General features: G+C 31.0%; 1 protein-coding gene across 6 annotated transcripts in view; it reads left to right on the forward strand.

The window, feature by feature from the left end:
- LOC145284709 (zinc finger homeobox protein 4-like) overlaps positions 1–25000 on the forward strand; it is a 424371-nt gene that overhangs the window by 25162 nt on the left and 374209 nt on the right. The window contains exon 1 of one of the 6 annotated variants that reach the window (XM_080133615.1): positions 12623–12745. The exons of the other annotated variants lie outside the window; for them this stretch is intronic. The gene's annotated coding sequence lies outside the window, so the exon portion shown is untranslated. Of the gene's footprint in view, positions 1–12622; positions 12746–25000 lie in introns of those variants that run through there. 6 annotated transcript variants of the gene reach the window in all.

The following is a 25000-nucleotide window of genomic DNA, read 5'->3' on the forward strand; positions in this document are numbered from 1 at the left end:
ATATATATATATATATATATATACCGCGCCATATTCACTAATAATATCCGTAGGAATAGTATGAATCCATATATGCTTTCTATGGCTTTGGATAAGAATAGTACGCTAGACTAAACTCCCAAATCATGGTTCACAACTTGTCTAGAAGAATGGAAACGCTGGAATAACATCAGTTTTTTTTTTTTTTTTTTTTTTTTATCTCAGCATTGTTTCCAATCATTTTTTACTTCATGCCACTGAACTCAAGCATTTTATGTTCAGGATAAGTGCAGTAGGTAATTAGGCATCCTTTGCTTCATTATAGATGCCCCATATATGCACTCTTACAGGAGATATCGATTGTGACGGAAACGAGATTCCATATTGCCTGTATGTGTGTGTGTCTTTCTAAAAGAAGAAATGCAAAAGTTTTTTTTTTAACTATATTCACATCAAAACGACCTACGGATAATTAATCTATAATGCGCATAATAGTTTTAAATACCGTATACATAGTAATCAACAAACATTCACATGCAGCATTGCAGCAATAGATATTCTTAATTAGCACTTAGCAGTCTTAGTTTATAAACAGTTGTATATAATACGATAATATATATTAATATATTTCTCATTTTTATTGTCATATTTTTTATATATACACATTAATTTTGTGGATAATAATGTAATTATTATTATTAATAATATTAATTAAAGCAATTTTATATAAAAAAAATAGGTTAATGTTTTAAACCAACTATTTACAAGGGAGATAATTTGCATAAAACCTTGGCCAATAAAAAAAAGTGTAGTTATAGAAACTACACTTTGATCTTAGCTAAAATACTTTGTGAGAAGACATTTTTGAATGAAAAGAAACTGCTTTAATTCGAAATCTATTGCATTATTTTTTAAATAGGTTTAGGTAGTGTAGTATCGATTTTGTTATCTTAATAATTATGTCCTCTTTTTTTTAGAGGATATGGTAATCCTCCCAAGTATTACACCCTCCTTTGGGGAAAGGGGTAATGTATTTTGTGTTCTGTTGTCATGAAGCCATCTTAACAGCGGTTACCTCCTCTATTACTTTTTATGTATTGGGGGGGGGGTAGTGTAGTATCTGCTTCGTTACTCGCAGACATTATCTTCTCTTTTTATGGTAAGATCCTCCCAGGAATTATGCCCTCTTTTTTATAGGCGAATAGTGGAGTATATGTTTTCTTGTTAGGGTAGCATACTACCTTTAAGAAGCAGTGTAGTATATGTTTGTTCATTTATCATGATATCATTGCTTCAAACATTACCAACTCTTTTTTTCCTCCCAGGCTTTATCTCCTCCTTTGTGAGGTAATGTAGTATATTTACATTTGTCATAATACATTCCTCTCAGACATTATTTCCTCTTTTTTGGAAGGCAGTATGATAGATGTCCATTCCTACTGGCACCATCCTCTCCTTTTTGGAGCTGATAATGTAGTATCTATGGGATTATTAAGATATCATCCTCCCAGACATAAATTCCTCCTTTTGGACGGAGGGCATAGTATTTCTTCGGCATGGTATCATCCTTCCAATATTGACTCCTCATTTGACTGTCGGTGTAGTTCGTATTCATTCACCATATCAGCTTCTCAGGTTAGTAAAAATATGTGACTGGAAGAAGGATATATTTACTAGTGCATAGAAACTAGCAGAAAGACCCAACGTTGTCCGGGATTGAATTAGGATAATGAATGTTTTACCCTCCCATACTTTTATTATCATCGAAATCGACCATTTTTCAATCAAATCGATTGATTACCTGTTTGCTAGGAACCCTACCCCAGTAGTTTGCCAGGTATAGATTTCACATGTTTCCCTGCAGTAATTTAGTCCACAATACATTGTAGCCTATATTACACCGTAGAGAATCTACTATTTTATAAAATGATCTGTAAATAACGGCTGCACTTTAAGCTTAAAATGTAAAAGTCAAGTATCATACTTCAATTGTGCTCTAGAAATAAACATTCATTCCAATGCGCCCATGTCTTATAAAAGAATTTGCAGTTGGTTTTATAAGCTGCGCCTTTCTGCTTTGCGGTGATAAAAATCTCAAATGCATTTGAGATGTTAGGTTATATAAAAGTGTTAACTTTGCATAAAATCAAACTTTAAATATCAATTTACGCTATTTATCAGATGCATTCCGATACAAAACCTAAGAACATTCCCAGACACATCAAGTACCTTTGTGTAAAATTTCAAAATATCTGTCCAGAGTTTATAGGGAACGAACTCATCCCCATCAGCCACACAGTTCCTTTTATATAATGGTAATCTATCTATCTATCTATCTATCTATAGATAGATAGATAGATAGATAGATAGATAAAAAGTTTTGGTACATATTTTACAGATCCGTTTCGTTATGCAGTAACAAAGGGTTGTTGTTCTTTATATATGCTCTGTTGTTATATTTAACATACCTTGAGCTTCTAAACAAATAGAATTGGTATACATAAAGAGTGAAATATAATTGAAAAAACATATTTTGCCAAAACAACATATGTGTGTGTGTGTGTGTGTGTGTGTGTGTGTGTGTTGTAAATCAGCAATATCATTATTTATATATACATTAAAATACAATGAAACCTGTATATCATACTATTTATCTAATGACATTATTATTATTATTATTATTATTATTATTATTATTATTATTATTATTATTATTAAAATAGTGTATATCTCTTGAAAACTTTCCCTGCTTGATTTATGAGGCTTGTGGCGGTTTAATGGTTTAGTTTGTCTGCTTTACAGCATATCAACCATTTTGGGGTTAAACTATTATTAATGATATTCATTGCAAATTATTAATTAAAGTCAAACGGCTATTTTACCCTTGTCTGCCGTGTAAGGAGGATGTGTTGTGAGTTAATAGCTTTTGCAATAGACCCAATGTAAAATGAACATTATCTGATGATTATGCCGTGCTTGTGTCTCTCCAAAATTATTGATGTAGAACAATATTAACTGAAGTTGAAAAGGGAAAAATTGTGAAACATTCTCTATTTCATGAAAGGACTTAAAATATAAGATACACAAAAATCTATGAGTTTTAATTATCAGCATTTTATAAAGTGAATAAGATAAATACTGTTTTATGATATACCAAGATTTTTTACACAAAAGCATTTGTTCAACCACTAAATAATAAGACAAATCTCAGAACACAGAATAAAACTTTGGTCTTGTTCTCTAAACTAGTTATATACTTTAGCATAACACTTGATATTTTTTTTTATTAAATATTGACTATTTAAAAGCATCAACAATTGTACAACACTTTAGTGCATAGCAAAACGATGCAAGAATAAAAAGCAATCGCATTTGTTGCCGCTTGTATTATACATGGCTATATTCGTGTTGCACATTTATCTGCAATAATCACCTCCAACTAAACAGTCGGTGCTTGTATAAAAACCACCAGCTGATTTAACGAGGACCAGAATTGTTGGTGGTTTTCACAATACTGAATTGATTATTATGTCAATACTATAGCATTAATAGAAAGGACATATCTGTGTAGATCTTGAATTAATCCTACGACATTTATAATGGTAATCTACAATCATATATATATACATATATACATACATATATATATATATATATATATACATATATACATATATATATATGTGTGTGTGTGTGTGTGTGTGTGTGTGTGTGCGTGTATGTGTGCGCGTGCGTGCATATGTACATATCCATATGTATATATATGTATATCTAATATATATAATATATTCATATATATATTATATTTTATATATATTTTATATATATATGTATATACGTATATATTATATATACAATTATATACATATATATATGTACACATATGTATATGTACATGTATATATATATACAATTGTATCTATTAGATAGATTTTAAATGCATTACAGAAATTGTTTGGATTAAAGGATTGCTTTTTTCGTTATACTGCTGAATAATTTTATTTTGTTAATTGAAGTTAAATTTCTTTATTAATGAAAAATATAGCAAATATATTTTATTTAAATCTACAGAGAAATGATTAAAAATCAGATTAAATTATTTCAAGATTAAGAAACAAAAAAAAAAACAAATAGAAAAACATAAAATACAACAAACAGAATATAAGCATTAACATAACATGATTATATAAATAGGTATGTATATGCGCATGAAGTGGTGTGTTTGAAGAACATTTAAGAAATGTCTACAAGTGATAGACCAAAAAAATATTGAAAGAACAATGTAGATGAAGTCTTAAACTAACTGCTTAAACATTGAATTAAGGTATGACTTACTGCTTGTATTCTTGTACAGATGATGGAGTTGATTAAATGAATTCTTTTTTAGAATTTTTTTCTTTTGTTTTTATCCTTTTCTCTCTCAATAAATGTACTTCATCAAAAGCAGTTTTTTTTTAATAAATAAACAAACAAGAACAGAAAAATAATAAACTATAAATGTAAAAACTATTTAGATTCATTTTGAGCAGTTTTTACTTTCTTTTCCTCGTCCTAATAATAGTATCAATAAGTTTAATACTAAAATAAAATCGCATTAAGATTCCATTTTTCTTTCATTTGACATTATTATATTTTAAACTTTGAATAAACAGCAACACCCACAGAAACACACACACAAACGCACATGCACACGCATATACACGCGTGCGCTACATAAACTCTCTCTCTCTCTCTCACACACACACACACAACATACGCGCGCACGCGTGTGAGAACACAAACACACACACAAATAAAATCCTTACTTTTACCTGTGAAATGGATACTCATAATCTATTCTTTAAATTCAATAAAAAGTGAAAATCTTGCTACAGTATATGTACCTTCAGGTTGACATATGGAATTTTTCTGTAATTTTGTGTGATGCTGTTGGATAGGGGAAGAACTGAAGGTAGTTGTTTTATGATATAGACGTAACGATTATTGGTGTATTCAAAGAAACTTAAAGTGGAGCTAGTTTCGAATATAAGTTTTAGTATTGAGAGAGAGAAGGTGAAAGGTTAAGATGAGTTCAGTTATCCCTACTAAAGTCATCAGAGCATTTGACCAAACAGAAAGAGGGATAAAACTCCTTCCTCTGAGAGCCACACACACACAGACTGAAGAGCAAAAGCGAAGAGCAGTCATAACGGGGAGGGGGACATATGAAACACGCATGTAATACAAGGAGGGGAGAGAAGCTTTCATATATATACAGATCAAATATACATATACGTGTATACCATCATACGCTCTGACACAAGCACTGACACACAGACACACACACGCACACATCTCCAGACAAATAACTATCTATATTGCTTGCATCCAAGTGACCCCCCTCCTCCAGGAAAGAGAGTGGGGAGACATCAGTAAAGCTAAAGTCTACAGCCACAATCAGGAGCAAGAAGGGTTTAGGTTGGGAATTTGAGGAGAGGGGTGCTGAAGGAAGGCAAAGATGTGGCAGAAACAATAAAATGTACAGGAGCAAAATAAAGGGGAAAAAATATTGAAAGTGAAAGAAAGAAAAATAAAGAATGTTGTTTGGGGTTTGGACTGAGTTAATCGGGATAGAGGGTATAATGAGGAGAGGGAGAGTAAGGACATTGTAATAGTTAAGGGAGATAAAAAAAATGGATAGAGATTGTAAGACGGTCCGGCCATTGATCATGGAATTTACAAAGCATAGTTGGCCTGGGGGGTGAAAACCCGACATGGCAGTCCCTGCAGACTGCAACTACTGATTCTATTAGGATGATGCTGAAGAAAAGGGAGAACTTTTTTTTAAATGGAGTGGTGTGGTGAAGGTGATGGTGCTTGTGTGGTCAGAGAGAAAGAGAGTGACCTTTTGAAAAATCTTTCTAGCTAATGAGGTAGCTAGCACATTCCGATATCACTAGGTAGGTGGGGTGGGGACTGAAAAGAGTCTGGTGTTACACAAACTTAATAGAACAAGAAGAACGATTGTACTGGACAGTAAGAGTAGGTGGACAGGTGGGGGCGCGACAACGGTTGGAGAAGTGGTGGTGTCCCTACCCGGGTGTGTGGGGGTGCGCATGGAGAAACTGTATTATGCAATAACATGTGCCAGGTTCAAAAATCTTTTCTTTGGTAATTTTGATTGGCTTGAGAGAGAGAGAGAGAGAGAGAGAGAGAGAGGGAGAGGGAGAGGGAGGGAGATAGAGAGGTGGGGGGGGATATGATTTTTGACAACTTATCTGGAGTGCTAAGTCAGTACTGTCATGAAACTATATTTACCTGTGCGTCCATCTCCCACCACTACAGTTAAGTCAATTATGAGGTCAGTTCATAGTGGGGACCCCTCCCCCAAGAGCTATCATGCTGGACAGATTCAGTATTTTACGTGATTTGACCCATAGGAATTTCTCAGTAAGCGCGCATCAGGCCCGGCGATAAATCAATCCCCCTCTCTCAAAGTATATAATGCCTTGAAGATGACGACATCTAGAACCAAACCGAACCGTACTCCACTTTTGATGTAAACTTATACAATATTGGCCAAAGAAAGAAAAATAAAACGAGGTGGGATGACTGGTTAATTAACAAATATTTCTGAAGAATCTCAAAAACAAGTTTTCTTTCTCAATTTATCAAAGAACACAAAATAAAGATTAGCGTTAAAGAAAAAGAAAAGCATGAACCGATATTTAGTATTTTGTTTTTAAATTGTGTATCCGGCTTTTTTTTCTAATCAAACACCACACTGGTGTGTGCCCCCCCCCCCTCACACTTGCCCTATTTCTTTCTTTCTTTCTTTCTTTAAGTTATCATTTCTTTTCCCCTTAACTCAGCATCCACCCTCTTTAGTTTTTGTTTTACCCCATCCTTCAACAAAGACTCTTCTTCTTCTTCTTCTTCTTCTTCTTCTTCTTCTCATCCGCCTTCTCCTCCTCATCCTCATCACAGACAGACGACGCTGTGTGCCTAGAGCTGCACAAGAAGGCAGAGGAATCCAATGTCGTGTTTGCTTATCTAATTTATGCATTTTTGTTCCAGTGGTGATGTAAGCTATGCACATATAATTCACAATTTGATGGACGATTTGCTTTTTTTGCTAGATTTTCTGACATCTCACTCACTCTCTCTCTCTCTCTCTCTCTCTTTCTCTCTCTTCCTCTCTCTCTCTCTCTCTCTCTCTCTCACACACATATACACTCTTTCTCGCTTATTCGTTAACTTATCTTTCTACTTGGGGGGGATATTCTCTGTTTGAACAACACTTCCTTTTCATTTTTTTCATTGTGCTCCGACACACACGCACACGCACACACACACACACACACACACACACACACACACACACACACACACACACACACAGAGTTTCTCTCTCTACCTCTCTCTCAAATATATATCTCTCTATCTCTGTAGTTATCTATCTCTACCTACCTACCTACCTACCTACATACCTACCTACCTACCTACATACCTACCTACCTACAGTGGCTGTCTCCCTGTCTTCTCTTATTTATTATTATTTTTTTTAACTCTCTTTGGATGGGTCGGAAAAACTGCTAACCATCATCTTCAGTTATGTTATCTAGAGTTGCATCCTCATCATAAGTATCCACTGCATTTTTTTTAACTGATTGGATCCTGAATATTGGATCATAACTCTCCCTTCCCTCGTTTAATTATAGAAGAATGAACCGAGCTTGATCTCCTCCTTTAGCAAAAGCAACACATGTAAATATGAGTTAGAAAAAAACAAAAAACAAAAAAAAAAAACACTCTTCTCTCTAATAACTCAGTTTTTTAAAACACGTTGTTTTGTTTTTGTTTTGTTTTTTTAAACAGAATTGCTTTGTTGAGCCTTTTTATGCGCAATGAATGTCTTGGTTCAATTGAACTTTTATTTGTTTTCGAAACGTGTATTAAATCTTTTAGTTAAATGTAAACAAAATAAGAGATTTTAATTGGTCGTATATCCCTATTTATTTGCCGCCCCACGAGGGCAGACTTTTACACAATGCTGCGTAAAAACACTCATGATTATGGCAGAAAATATAAACAACCTCAGTCTAGAATTATTTCGCTTAACTGACCGATGAGAGACCTACAGAGCGCCGGTTTTATGACAGTAGAAAAATAAATCGTTTCCCAGGCTTATTTTTTTTATATAGTATATATATACTAGCAAAAGTACCCGTCGTTGACTGGGTTCAAAAGCAGCCTACAGAAAATGGACTCTGATTTATGAAAATATGATAGGTTATGAAAAGGAAGGGTTGTAAAGAGATAGCTTCGAATTTGGGGGTATCAAAACCAAAGCAAAATATGATGAAAGTAAAAATAAAATAGTTAAACTCCATAATTTATTATACCATACCTGTTCACACCACAATATCCTGTGGATCTATATTAAAAAACCTTGTAAAACTTTGTGACATATTCCATTCTATGGAGGGCAGGCGCGAACGAACACTCCCATAATTTTATTATATCATATTTCTTCAAACTGAAACATAATTATCAAAGTATACTTACGCAGATAGCTATGAAAAGTCATTATTAAAGTTTGTGCCTATTTCCATTCTATGGAGGCCAGGCGCGAACGCAAACCCCACAATTTCATTATACCACACCTATTTAAGTTAAAACATACTTATCAAAGTATTATTATGTACATCTATATCAAAAATACTTGTAAACGTTTTTTTTTTAATTTTTGAATTTAAATTTTTTATTTCCATACTTTGTGGACCAGGCGCGAACGCAGACCCCACAATTTTAATGAACCACCATTCTGCCAGATCAAACATACCCATTCCTGTGTCTCGATACATCTTCTATCATTATATTTAATCAGTTTTTTTTAAATAGTCAACCATATAGGAGCCTATTCGTAACCACACACACACAAACACTCACACACACATACACACACATTCAGCTTTAAATAATAATAATAATAATAATAATAATAATATATATATATATATATATATATATATATATATATATATATATATATAAAGGTGACAGACCTATACTATGTGTGCGTATATTTGTGAATTATTTCTTAAATTATTGGTAATAATTTCACTCATATTTTGGTTGCCTTGAGTGTAAATATAAAAAAGGGGCTATCATGTGCGTAGAATCCGTGCTATCTCTTTTTTGCTCTGAATTACATAGGTTCAACAGCGCTAGCTCCCTAGTTTTATCCACGTTTTACTAAAATCTTATCAGAAAAATATCTTTAGTTTCTTTTATACGATAAATAAAAACGTTAATGCGCGTGTGTAAGGCTTTCATTCACGAGATGTTCAATCTGAAATAAATATAATAGAGAAATGTAGTTTGCTTGAAGCTTCCTTATAAAATATTGAATAATTGCCGTCAAAAGTTCATTAATATTGGATAATTCTCTGATTTTTGCCGATTAAAAACAATTTCTTTGTTTAATGTTTACAAAAAGTAGCTGAGGGTGGGGTTGGGGCTTGTATTCTTAATGACGATAATGTCCATAACTCGGTGCGGTGCGTGCAGTGTTAAAACTGTTACGAAAAGATAAGAAACGTTTGTGGAGTGTAATTAAATTATTATAGCATTTGTTCTGAAAGAATAGGGAACAAGGGGGTGGTTACTTGAAAACTGAAAAAGAATCTGCAAGAACTTTAGCATTAGTTTGTTCGCGTTCGTTATCTGGTAACTTATACAATAGTTTTTCGGACTGATACTTTTGACAATGTGTTGCTACCCTTCGGGGGGGGGGACGACAGACAGACAGAGAAAGACATGGGGGTAAGACGGGAAGAACCTTCTTAATCTTCCTTTTTCTTTGAACAGTGATTATTGTATCTCTCTACGGTACTTATTCTTTCATTTGTACCCCGCACACTGACTTCCTTCTACCAGAAAAGAAAATACAGCAGACCTCTTCCGCGTCCGGCGTATGTGTGTTTTTTCTTGTCTAACCCTTTCCAATTATGTGTGTGTGTATATCAGAAGAATATATATATATATATATATATATATATATATATATATATATATATATATATATATATATATCAGAAGAATATATATATATATATATATCAGAAGAATATATATATATATATATATATATATATATATATATATCAGAAGAATATATATATATATCAGAAGAATATATATATATATATATATCAGAAGAATATATATATATCAGAATATATATATATATATATATATATCAGAATATATATATATATATATATATATATATATATATATATATATATATATATATATATATATATATATATATATATATATATATATTAAAAGAGAAAACACAATTGTTGCTAGCTTTAAGTAAACACTGTTTGTTTGTGATGGGTACCGTTACTTATTTCATTCAAAATCAAAAAATCAATTTTACCCAAATGCCACAATTCACAATCCGTATTTATTTGCCTCTTTACAATGGCAGAGTCAGATTTTGATGTAGGGAAAATCCAGCTTCTATAAATAAAAAAAAAATGAATAAATAAAAATTGCCTCGTTCGAGAAGGATTTCTCCTCCATTGACTGAGGACAGACAAATATTATACTTTGCTCATGACAAACAGCGGAATCTACAATCTCACACAAAATAGCTATTATTAGTGTTTGGTCATTTGTGACACGAATTGATCAAGTTTAGAAGAATCAAATCTCAAATGTAATTATCCGACTCCGATGAGTGAGTGATGAGCTACCGTTATTTCTTTTGCTATTTACTTATCTTGTTTTTAATAAAAAAAAGTAAAATATTTAAGCATATAATTGGTGTAATTTTCTGGTTTATTCAATAAATGTATTTATGATTTTGCAGAGAACACAATATATATGATTAAGTACTAAAACACAAAAAATCTACAAAAATCTAAAAAAAAAAATAAAATAAAAACATGATGAAATAGCCGTGACGGTTGCATAGTTACATATGTCTTGTTTTATATCCGTCGTCATTTTGGGGTTGTTGACAATACAGAAGGCTCTTTTTCTTTTATCATCATCATCATCATCATCATCATCATCATCATCATCATATAAGTAAGTAGTACCGACTGCGGCTACCGTCGATAATGTGAACATATATAGCGGAGAAGAAATGTTACTGATTATAATTAATTAATGATATAACGTCGTTGTTAATGGAACTACTGATAATCATAATAGTAATCTTATTTGTTTTGAGTAACAATAATACGATATAAGAAGAGGAAGACGAATAACTCCAACCAGCATCTCGGGATGAAGTAAGCGCCATCATCATCATCATCATCATCATCATCATCATCATCTCTCTCTCTCTCTCTCTCTCTCTCTCTCTCTCTCTCTCTCTCTCTCTCTCTCTCTCTCTCTCTCCTTTGCGGTGTTTGTTGTGTGTGTGCGCAAGCGAGCGCACCTAACTGCTTCTTGCTGGACTGTCGTCGTCAGTCTGCTTGGGTTGGTATCGTAGCATCGACGCCACCAGTCACAGAAGACCCCTTAGGAGAGAGAGAGAGAGAGAGAGAGAGAGAGAGAGAGAGAGAGAGAGAGAGAGTACCTACGTGATGATGGTAATATTGTTATCGTTTGACTGGCGCGTCGTTTGTTCAAAACAATTACAACATTAGGTACGACTGGTTAAACGGATACCATCAACAACCTAACGGTGGTGATACTAACTGGTGCGTTTTTTTTAGTGCAGTTACCACAGCTGCACATTTGCTCCTACTGTATCTTCTTTTTTGCTCTAGCAGTGGACACTATTGAAGAAGAAAAAGGAGAAAACAAAGAAAGGGGCCGCAGTAGTAGCAGTAGGAAACAACAGGCCAACTTACATCCACTAAAGCAACAACAACGACGACGTCGTCGTCGTTGTTGTCGTCGTGCACCTGACAGACCACACACGCACACACGTACACATACATGCACTGGTGACGACAAAAATGTTTTACTTTCCATTACTCATAAAAAGGAGATATAAACATATGTACATTTATACGGCTACACACACGCACTTGTATACACACGCGTGTACGCAATAATCCAGGATGTGTGCATGTTGGAGTTAAGTGCTTGTTGTGAGATGGCAATTGGTTGGAGTTGCAGATAAACGGGAATATTCAAGGTTTTGGTTGTTGCAGTAAGAAAAAAAAAATACAAAAAACAACAGCAACAAAAAAATGTCGTTATGTCGTAATGCAACCGTGGGGAAAGGCAGCTTTAAAGAACCTGACAAAATCAGTTTCTTCTATTTTAATTTTTTATCCGAGTTAACTTAGCAAATTTATACACGTAGACCCGTGACTGATGAACCCTGATGACGATGACGACGACGACGACACAGCCAGAAGCACGTTTTTTTTTGTTTTGTTTTACTAGAGAGCGTTCTTCTTTTTGTCTTTTTTTAATTGCTTACCGACATCAACAAAACTATCATCGTGGTTGAACTCTTATTCTCTCTGGTTTGCCTAACACCAATTTTTTCTACCAATAGGAAGTAAAAAAAAAAAAAAAAAATATATATATATATATATATTTATTTATATATATATATATATATATATATATATATATATATATATATATATATATATATATATATATATATATATATAAACGAATAAGTAAAACACAAATAATAATGAAAATAAAACGTCTTTAATGGACTACAGCTCCTGAGAAGATCTGCAGATGGTTTCACAACAAGCACCGAGGTCATCTCTTAAAAATACCATAACAGGTAATAATTATAAATGTCTAACACTTTACTTTGAAAGGTGAAAAAAGAAAGGGACAGCTTTAAATTCCAATATTCTCTCAACAGAAATTATTTTTATTAAAGAAAAACGGTTTATCCCTCCGATTGTTTACATATCGGTTTTAACAAAATAAACCCATGCACAATTAAAACATGGATACTAATTTAATCTATTGTATATTGTTTTAAAATATTATTTTAAGAAAATAATTGAGGTAAAAATAAACTTATTTGCTTAAATAAAATTCATCATTCAGATTCTTAAAAATAATTCATTTTTTGTTAATTCGCATTCCAGCTATGAAGCTTGACCAAAAACGAAATATTTTTTTTTACATATCTTGTTGTTTGGTATCATTAGTGTTATTTTTATTATTATAATAATAATACAACAAAAAAGTTATTGTCTCAATTATAATCACCATTCTTTTGTGTAAACTAAGGAGTGATTTTTTTTTATTTTCAATAAAACAAAAATGCGCTAAATTAAAATATAGATACCAAAATTCACAATAATTAGTTTTTCTACACGGTGTTTTGGTGTTATCAATTGGTAATTATTTTTACAAAGTAAATAAATAAAAAAATTACAGTAAATAATCGATACCTAAATATCTTGTTTCATTTTTTGAAAAATCGCTTTTCTTTTTCCCAATAAGCATTTCTTGCAGCCACCGTTTCCTTCCTTCTGTTGTGTATATAAAAAAAATTCTCTACAAGAAATTTTCGAATGTAAATGTTTGATTAAATAATTACTTTTTTGTATTTATTTTCGATTTATAACCTGAATTTATTTTTTTTTAATAATTAATTTGGAAGAGGGGAGCTTTTGCTCCAATTGTCCTGGATCAATGACATGTTCTAAAGATGTATGGGTATCTGCGTTAAAAACAATACAAAAATATCCTTTGCATCAATAAAAAACAAATGGGTTCCCGTAATATTTTTTAGATTTTACTCAAAATTTTTTTTTTTAATTAAATTCTTTAAATTTAATTTTAATTAAAAATACTTCACGATTATTTTAAAATTGTGATACAATTTTTTACATTTCTATTGAAGATATTTTTTATTCATACTTCAAAGTTAACAACAAATAACAATATTATAAAAATTTTTTAAATAAATATTAAAAAACATTGTAGTTTTCTATTTTAATTTACAAAAGACAACATCAGTAAAGAATTGCTGCGTGCATTTGGTGTAAATGGATAAAGATTAAAACAACACCCCCATCCCAGTAATCTACACTGACAAACAAAAGAGCCTAAAGTTTATGTCAACTGGAATTGGGTCTCTTTAGTAATGTCATACACGCACACACACCTCATTGCTGTTTTCTCTCTATCTCTCTCTTTTTTAAAAGGGGGTGATGGGCTCTAATTTGTGTTTAAAGTTTGTAACCACTTGCATATTTTTCTATTTGTTGACCTATTTCCATTTTGAAGAGCCACCCAGGTACACACCTTCTCTTCCAGGTGAAAGGCGAAGGGTTTCCTCTAACCAGCCCCTGCTCTCTTATTTGGCATGTGCGGCCGCCGTGCGTGCGCACCTCGCCCGCTCTCTCCCTCTCTCGGCCATAACCGTGATGCAAACCTAGGCCGCCACCACTACCGCCGCCGCCGCCGCGTGTATAATAGTAATAATATGTTCATCTTGTACAACAAATCTCCTCGCTCCCTTTCTCTAGTAGTCGACATAAATAGGAGACATTTAAAACCGCTACCTTTTTTTCTTTAATTTTTCTGATTTCTGAATTTTTTTTATCTAAACCACCACCACCACCTCTTAATAATTTGTTTTTCTTTTATATAAAAAATGATCCATGTTATTTTCATATGCAACAACAACAACAACAACAACAATAACAACAACAACAACAACAATAATAATAATAATAATAATAATAACAATAATAATAATAATAGTAATATACTATTTCGTTTTTTTTTATTATTTGTTTATATTTTTTCATCGTCGTCTTGCTTTCAAAATTTGTAGAAATCGTTGTAAAAAAAAAGTAGTTTTTTTTTTTTTTTTTTTATCCATAAATTCCTGATTCATTTCCTTGCAAAAATCTGGTGTTCAATTAAAAAAAAATCCTTCTTATGAAGATGGGTTCGAAAAAAGTGTTTAAATTAAATATTTTCTTGGTGAAAATAAAGCAACATTCAACTTTTTCTCTAATCATAAAGAAAAGAGATTGTTTCAAGTTGTGGAATGAAGAGTATTAAAATTATTCCCTTTTTTTTTTTTGCTATCGAAGTTAATCTTTTCATCCTTTCGTCTCCCATTAAGACTTATTTTGAATCCATTCATCTTCCCCCTTTCTCAATGCAAATTGTTAAAATGTATCCGTGGAGTACTTTCAGTTCGTGTGGACAAATTATTCGTTTTAAAATCGAATTTAAAATAATTAAATCCAATTTTTCAATGAATTAAAAAAAAAATCTGAGTCTTTGAGTTGCACTCTTAAAATTCGCTCACATGTTTAAATTGTATTTGTTGAGTATAAGGCGCATGCGATGAAATGTTAAACTTCAATTCAAATGGAGGCGTGGTTTCAAATAAATATTTTAAAAAGAGGGCGTTTTGCGAACTTTTAAAAAGTGTATTTAAAAAAAAAAGTGTTTCTTTTTCTTGTATTATCTGGAACGATGCATGGGAAATCCTACCCTTTTCTACAGAACTAAAACTTTTCATTTTTTTTTTTTTAATATAAGTTAATAAAGTTTATAGTGAAATTCTGATATTTTTCGTTTAATCATTTAATTATTAAGCAAATATTCAATTTTACTCACAATGAAGCACATTTTTTTAAATCCAAAAGCATTATGAGTCGCAACCTCAATAGTTAGTTATTAAAAAATATTTGTATAAATTTATTTCTTCAAGTTTTCAGTTAAAATAAATAAGTAAAACCGCGAAGAATCAAATTAAAATTTCTTCGGTTATAACAGAAAACCTCTTATTCATATAGGTCTTGGTATTCCAGTCAAAACGATTAGTTTTAACAGCAATATAACTAATAGTTGACGTTAAAAAACTGAGTCTGATTGCCACCTGATCTTCACACAACAGCAAAAGAATTGAACCATCAGATTTCAATTCGATAAAATTTGTGAGGTTCCAAATGTAGTATGTGTTCTGTTAATACACTTTCTATTTTCTGTTCTCAGTGAAGAACGTTTTTTAGACTCAGTTAAGTTTTATTTTTGTCCTAATCCAAAGTACATTTATTTTTTTTTAGTAAATTGAATTTTTCTATATAAAAAACAACCGTATGTACAACTCTGTCCTCGTTGGAAGACAAGCAAATAAGGACGTTTATGTTTTGATATAATGTTGCACAATTTTTTTAATATGTAGTATTCAATGAGTAATGTCATGTGTTTTTTTGCTTTTAGCTCCTTCCCTTTTCTCTACGACCAGGGTAGCTGGTGAGTGAAAAGATCCCTCACCTTGCTAAGTAAGGATCCAACTTAAATAGGTGCATTCTCGGCATTCTCTCTCTTCTTTTTTTTAAAGTATGGGTGACTCTGGGTGATCCAATAGTTCCATAATGATCATTAAGATATGGCGAGTTGTCTCCTTACCCGCAAAAAGACTTGTTGTCACTTGATCTCTACTCACAACCAATGCTGCTGGTTTTATTTTGAAACAAAAAACAAAAGACAAAAAAAAAAAAAATCATTGACAGTTCACCTCACATTCATATACTCCGCTATGTCATTGTGTTGAAATAAAAAAAATGGTGGCAGAGTTGTGTCACGTCTCATCCTGTGCACACTGCCAGTGTCAATGTCGTGTCAATCTATGCTAAAGCACTTGAAAAAAATGGTATTTAACATTTATTCACATTTCGATTCTTCTCTTCCAAATTCACTTTTTCACAAAACTCTGCTTCTCCACAATTACGACTATGTTTCTTTTATTCGTATTTATTTTCATTATTCCTACTTTAATTGGCATGAAATAGGTTTCTAAAAACAAATGATGGACCTCCCGCACACACACACACACACACACACACACACACACACACACACACACACACACAAATAGAGAGTAGGTAATCGTTATTGAATAAAATAAACCTTTGAAAAACTCTGTTGTAAATACTTGCAATCTATATTTTATTATCATTTTTTCCATTTTTTTATTTTTAATTAGAAGTTGGTTTCTGAAAGTCTGTGATTCTGATATATACACAACATGAAAGTGGTATGATGCTTTGGAGTTACCGGTTACTTTGGTCTTGGCTTGCTGGGTTCGAATTCTAACGGGACTACTTAAAAGTATGAATCCCCTCTCTTTCTCGCTATGGATAGAAATACAAGAGTAGACTAGGCTCCCAAGCTTGGCTGGTACAACTAGTCCAGAAGGAAAAAATACTTTCAAATAATACGTCTTTCTCTCCGCTTATTTCAGTCTTGTTTCAAATCGTACTGGATTTTTTCTTGTTATCGGACTGAAGAAATACAGGTTCAAGAGATGTGAGGTTGCAGAGTGTGCAACTCTTGCATTAATATAAACTTGCCATGCAGATTTTCATGCAGAGGGTATCCATTGTCTCTCTAGACTGAAAGGATGTCCTTTTTATACATCATATCAAAGTAAATTTGATATCATGACATCCACTAATTCATTTTCCACTACTCTTGTTTTATTCCATTTTTAAAACCATCTTTTTCTTCTTGGAGGGTAGATTTGGTCCTATCTTTTTCAACATAGAGGGGGGGGGGGTGATCCCCTTCCCTAGAGATATGAGCGTTTGCAGGCGTGAGTAGCAAAGAGGGGTATGTAATCTTTCCTAGCAGAGAGTGAGTGCAAATAAATAAAATAAAACTGGGTAGGAGGAGAAGGTTGAGGTTGTGGACGCAGGGGAGAAGGTTGGGGAAACACTCCTTTTCTGCTGACCTGTAAAACTATCTTCATAAACACTTGGAGAGTGGAGACCTTAACAAAGACACATACTATTTATTTCTGCTAGACAGACAATTGCCTTTCAAATGTATCTGACAAGTCAACTTGTTGGGCGTTTTTGTCATAATAAAACAATATTTACTGTAAATGAGATTTAATTTTAGTTTAAACCCAAAAAGAACATGGAGTTTAAAACTATAAAAGTGAACTTTTAAGTTAGATTTCAACAGTCACAAATATGCACTTAACTTAGTATATAGGTCTAAATTGCTAACATAGCGATTAAGTTTTATTTTAGTATTGCTTCATTTATTATTTTTAAAAAGTTTCAATAAATGATATTTTATCCATGCAGTTTTAGTATATGTTCATGAAATATGATCATAAACTTCTTAGTTTTCAATTTTCTTTTCAATATTATTAAAATGTTTCAAATGACCAAATTTTCAAAGAATATAAGCGTATCTAAGAAATTCTTTTCTTAATTCGACATTTAAAAAGAATTTCCAGCAGAGGGGCGAGTTTTTTTTTAAATCTTGTATTTGAAACTAATCATCGCCATCTCACTATCTCTATATTTCTCTCTTTCTGTCTGTCTGTCTGTCCGTTTGTCTCTCTCTCTCTCTCTCTCTCTCTTTCTTTCTTTCTCTCTCTTAAACACATATATATTGTGCAGTTAAACAGCAGTTATTTATTTAAACATGATAATTTCGAAATGTCTATTATTTAACGATATATATTTAGATAAAGTTAGGTATGTGCGATTTATATACGAATACGTACAGGATTCCCCCCTAAAATAATTAAACAGTCATTATGAAGTTTAGAACACAGCTTCTAGGCGTATGCAGGCTATATTTTGTTTAATTTAGTTTCATACAAAAAGAGGAAAAATGGCGGTTTCTGTTTTCGAGAAAATGAAAAATTTCTTATTTTTGTGAAATTTCAACAAAATGTATTAGACATCAATCAATGAATATTGGCCAAATTTCAGTTTCTTTTAAGTATACAAAATAGTTTTATGGGGTCACAATATGGAAGCAACTCCCCATTTGGAATTCAAATATATAATCTTTACATTGAATTTGATCCATAATCATTAAATACATATTAAGACAAATTTCCTGAATTTCAATGTATTCTTAAGACCTCTTAAGATTGAGCCTTAAATTTTAGAAATTTCCTGAGATAAAACCAATGTAATAGATATTTATGAAAATTGGAATAAGGATTCTAGACTTAAGGTTCAAGAACGACATTATATCTTGATTTGATTCCTCATATGAGGACATAAAATTGGTGCTAAACTGTTGCGTTTTGGAATTAATTTTATCCGTCCTGAGGTGCATATTCTTGTAGTATATATTTCGTTAACATTAAAAAAAACTCTGATGTGATGAAAAGTTTGCAAGGAGCAAACGTTGCCTAACTACACAAAAAATACTGATCTATTTGTTATTAGGTCCATAGGAATACTATAACTTGAAAGTGAAGAGTCACGTCGGCCTGTTCTGTGATAAATTGTCAGAATTTCCTTGTTTCATCATCAAAGCTTTCAAAACTCACTAAATGTTCAAGCACAATGGATTCTCATAATACAATGCTTTTATAACAGATATCTTTTTCTTTTTATTTAACTACATGCATGTTCATGCCTTCATATGCAAGTCTAAATGTTTAACAACATCTATACATATAAAAATGTATAAGTTTATCTGCATACTGAAATGTATAATTATAAATATGCAAATACACACACACACACACACACACACACACACACACACACACACACACACACACACACACACACACACACACACATTCATACGTTTGTCCCTATCTCTATCTCTATTATATAAAAGAAGCTTTGTGTGTCTGGGCCATTTTTAGAAATTTCACAGGAAAGTACTTGATGTGTCTGGGAGTGTTCTTATGTAAGTTTTGTATCGACCTGATCGAAAAATGAAACGATTAGAGAAGGAAGTCCGATTTTGACCAAAGTTGACACTTTTATACAGCCTAACATTACAAGTGCATTTGAGAAGTTTTATCACCGCACAAGCAGAAAGGCCCGGCCTATAAAATCAACAGTAGGCTCTTTGATAATACAGGAGTGCGTTCGAATAAAATGTTTCTGATTGAAGCACAATTAGACCATGATACTTTACTTTTGTACGTTTAACTTTAATTCAAGTGATAATGCAAAAATAATTTCATAAAATCAAAAGTCGGTCCTTTGATAAGACAGGGGCGCGTTTGAAATGAATGTTTATGTTAAGAGCACAATTGAACCATGATACTTGACTTTTGCATTGTAAAGTTTAAGTGAAGTCATACTTTTATAAAATCAATAGTATATTCTCTACATTGCAATGTAGACTACAATGTATTGTGGATTGTCACTGCGTGGAGGCATGGGGAGTTTCCTCCTGGTACTCTTTGGGGTGGAAGTTCCCTAACTAGAGAAAGCAATCAATCAATTTAATTAAAAAATAGGCGATTTCACCGATTCTGATGACAATAAAAGTATGAGAGAGTAGAACATTTGTTGACCCTTATCCCGGACAATGCACACACACATATATATATATATATATATATATATATATATATATATATATATATATATATATATATATATATATATATAAAGTTGTATGTATATCTACTAGTTGGTCTTGTGTCTCGTGGTTTCCCCAGGAAAATTGAGGAATCCAAGACATGTCATAGCTGTTTAAAAGCCTGTTAAAGTGTGTAATTGAACCAAATTGTTATAAAACTAAGGATTAATGAAGAGTTAATTTTATCTGTCTCTATTCCATTTATTTTATAATTATTAAACTTTCACATTGAATAACCAACTTGCGTACGTGTTTAGTTATGAACAGTTATTTTAAGAAGCTTGAATTTGTGATGTTGAAATTTCTAATTCGCATTCCTAATTCGCATTCTAATAGACGAAAAAGAATTTTTTTGGACGCTGAAAATATAAATGTCATATGTAAAAAAACAATACTTATTAAATTATTATTGTTTCGACATCTTTTTAGTCAATCAGCATGTCAGTAAAGTTTGTTTTTTTAATAATCGCTTAGTTATAAAGTGCTAATCTGTATTATTATCTGTATTTACAACAAGATTTGTTTTATTTTTTTTTAGTTAAAAATCTTTGATTTGTTTTAGTTAAAAATCTAGATGACAATTGTGATCACAGTTTTACAGAAATCCATTTTTCAGGATAAATAAGAGGCCGGTTGAATCATTTTTTAAAACAACATTGTAATCAAATGCTTGGCATAATATTATTTTACTTATCATTATCATGAACAAGTGATTTTAAGAAATAGTTTAATATTTCTTTTGGACAGATATAATTGTTTATCTGAAAGCTGAAATAAAGTATTGACTAAAAATACTAATTTGATGATGATTATCAGAAACATGAACATTTAATTTATGTTTCTGTTTTATTCCAGAATGTATTTTCTATTTTGTTTATTTGCAATTGATTGTTTCAGTTTCAAATCCATTATCCTCTATGGCACAATAATCACTTGCCACTGCAATTTAGGGCTATTATTCAACCAAATTCAAAACAAAGTGTTTCAGTTTAATAATGGCTATGGGTTACTGTTAGACAAAATTAGTTTAAACACTACCACCACCACTCATTTTATCAAGCAAAAAGCATTGTGAAAAACAAAAAACCATAAAATCTCTGCAAACTCTCAAAAGATCTTTGATCGTCGTACGATTGCATTTTTTTAACAAGTTGTCCTTAATGAAATCGAATTTCTAGTATCAGCTTTGAGGATTAGTGGTATTTTCATATTTTCCTTCTCTTGAATTGGTTTACTGCCCAGGCTTTGGTGTGTCTAGTTTTCTCTACCCACCCTCATTGCCAGTTGGTGGGATGAATGTATACCTTTGCGAAGCATATTAGTGCAAGTGAACTGCCCCCCCCTACGAATGTGGCCACTCAGCGTGTTTGATTGCAATATGAAAGAATGAATTTAATGTTTATTAGCAGTTCCTATCTACACCCACTTTCACCTGATCAGACTAATATCTAATACATTATCCGAAAATGTCTTTTATTTTGTTGTAAATTTTTTTGCTACATAAAGTAAAGTGGTTTTCAATAATCCAATATGGCAGACGATTATGGTTACGAAAGTAATGAGCTTGCAAAACTATTTGTTCATAATGAAACTTCAAGTTAAATAATGTTTAGATATAAATAAAAGTTCAATATTAATAAAATTATGTTTGTTCTTACATCAATATAATCTTGATAATTACACATTATTTTTGTATTGCTATTAATAAATAATATTGTGACGTAATATCAATTGAAATAAAATATACAATAGTGTAATATAAAAGGAGACTTAAAAAATCCTGTTCATAAAATAAATACGAAAGTAAGACGACCAGAATGCATTTAGTTCATTGTTGTAAAAGAAACAACCATGTTAACATTTTTGAGTATGTAAAAATAAATAAATCACATTGTGACCATTGAAAATTTGAAAGGAATTTAGAAGCATTTAAACTGTTGAATAGAAATGTAGTTTCTGAGTTTTAACTTTTAAGCAAATCTTCAAAAGATTGAAGGAAGTTTTGCATCCAGTAATTTTATAAATGGAAAAAACATGTTCGAACAACATTACAGCAATAGAAATATAGTTGTTTAAAAAGTTTGGTGTAATTAATAATTTTATGACCAAATGATGCTGTAATTATTAAATTCAACTTTCAAAATCCTATTTCAAATAAATATTTATATGGTAAAAGTATAAAAATAAAGCAATGGCACAGTTAAAGAAAAAACGAAGATAATAAAAAATGAAATAAAAAGACTTCTGGGTAACGCCGGTTAGGTATAGATAAGAATTGTATTTTTCAATTGATTTTGTATAATTAAGATTATGTTGAGTAGAAAATATTGTTATTATAGCAAACTGTAAACGAATAGTTTATCTATTACTATAGATAAGAGCGCTTTCATTTCATTGTGACAATTTTCAAACATATTTGGGTTGAGGATATTATTTTATTGTCAGGTGGGATTCTTACAAGTCTGTTTTTAACTTTTCTTTTATACATGAAGTTTAATTTGTTTTGTATTTTAGCTGGTAGATAAAATAGATTAGTTATTTGCTTTTTAATAATGAAGTATGAATAGCTTAAAAATCAAAGTGACACTCTTTCTTCAGAATTATATCAAACATTCTTGTTGCTGGTAAAAATGATGATTTCAATAAAAGGTCAAAAGGTCAACTGTAAATAATTGTGACTCTAAGAATCGTCATACTAAATTCTTTCAGGAGAACAATTACTTTTACTCAAACATTTTAGTCAACAGTTTTTTCTCAAGAAACATTTGACTTATTAGCAACTAAAACATTTTCCTACTTGTAATGTTGAATTTTTATGTTTTGTTAAATGCATTATTTTATTACTAAGTATATGATTTAATTTTTTTTTTAATTAATTTTTTGTTGCTCAGGATAAAGTAAGAATTAACGAATATTCCACACTTCCAATACTTTTCTTGTCATCGAAATCGGTGAAATTGCCCATTTTTCAATTAAATCGATTGATTGCCTGCTCAAGTCAGGATTCATATGACTCTCCACAGTAACTTAGTCCATACATTGCACTGTAGAGAATCTACTGTTAATTTTATAAAATTAGTTTTATATAATAGTTTGAATTAAAGTTTAAAATGCAAAAGTTAAATATCATGGTTTAATTGTACTCTTAACGGAAACATTCATTTTATAAAATAACGTACTGTTGATTTTATACTTGTGCGGTGATAAAACCTTTTACATGCTCTTGTGATATTAAGTTGTGTCAGATTGTTAACTTTAGTCCAAATCAGACTGCTTCTCCTTTAACTGTTTTTTTTTTATACTTATCGGGGCATTTCAATAGAAAACCTATCTAAGAACACTGCTAGACACATAAAGTACATTTGTGTGAAATTTTTTAAAAATCGACCCAGCTGTTTCAGCGTCCATAGGGAGTGCACTCTCTCTCTCACACACATACATACAAAGTGCCTTTTATACATATAACATACATACAAATATATATATATGTATGTATGTATATATATATATGTATGTATGTATATATATATGTATGTATGTATATATATGTATGTATATATATATGTATATATATATGTATATATGTATGTATATATGTATGTATATATATATGTATATATATATGTATGTATATATATATATGTATATATATGTATGTATATATATGTATGTATGTATATATATATGTATATATATATGTATATATATGTATGTATATATATATGTATGTATATATATATGTATGTATGTATATATATGTATATATGTATGTATATATGTATATATATGTATGTATATATGTATGTATATATATATATGTATGTATGTATGTATATATATATATGTATATATATGTATGTATATATATATATATGTATATATATGTATGTATGTATATATGTATGTATATATATATATATGTATATATATGTATATACATATATGTATGTATATATATCTATGTATATATATGTATGCATATATATATGTATATATATATGTATGTATGTATATATATATGTATGTATATATATGTATGTATGTATATATATATATGTATGTATATATGTATGTATGTATATATATATATATATATATATATATATATATATATATATATATATATATATAAGGAGCAAATAGTTAATAAAACATATTTAATCTGAAAAGGAAACACCTAATTAGTGGATAGGCCTTAATCTGCAGAGAAATACTTTCCTTCTCATCAGAGGGTAGGAATTTGGTTTTATCGAACTTTTACATCTGGTTGAGATAATTTATAAATACTAATTCTTTAATATTTATAATATACTTTAATTTTACCATCTTGGATCATTTTGGTAAATTTAATTGTAATTGTATTTTATATATATATATATATATATATATATATATATATATATATATATATATACTAGCAGGAAGTAACTTAGTTCAAAATACGTTGTAGTCTACATTGCACTGTAGAGAAGCTATTGTTTGATTTTATAAAATTATTTGTTTATTTGCTTGAATTAAAGTTTAAAATGCAAATACAGAAAATCATGAATCAATTGTGCTCTAAACAGAAACATTCAATTCAAATGCACGCCTGTCCTACCAAAGAACCTACTGTTGAGTTAATATGCCAGACTCTTCTGCTTGTAAAATGATAAAATTTCTCAAGTACACTTGTGGTTATAGGCTG

This window comes from Euprymna scolopes, chromosome 9 (genome assembly GCF_053919585.1).
Source record: "Euprymna scolopes isolate OS-2025 chromosome 9, ASM5391958v1, whole genome shotgun sequence".
Classification (NCBI taxonomy): domain Eukaryota; kingdom Metazoa; phylum Mollusca; class Cephalopoda; order Sepiida; family Sepiolidae; genus Euprymna; species Euprymna scolopes.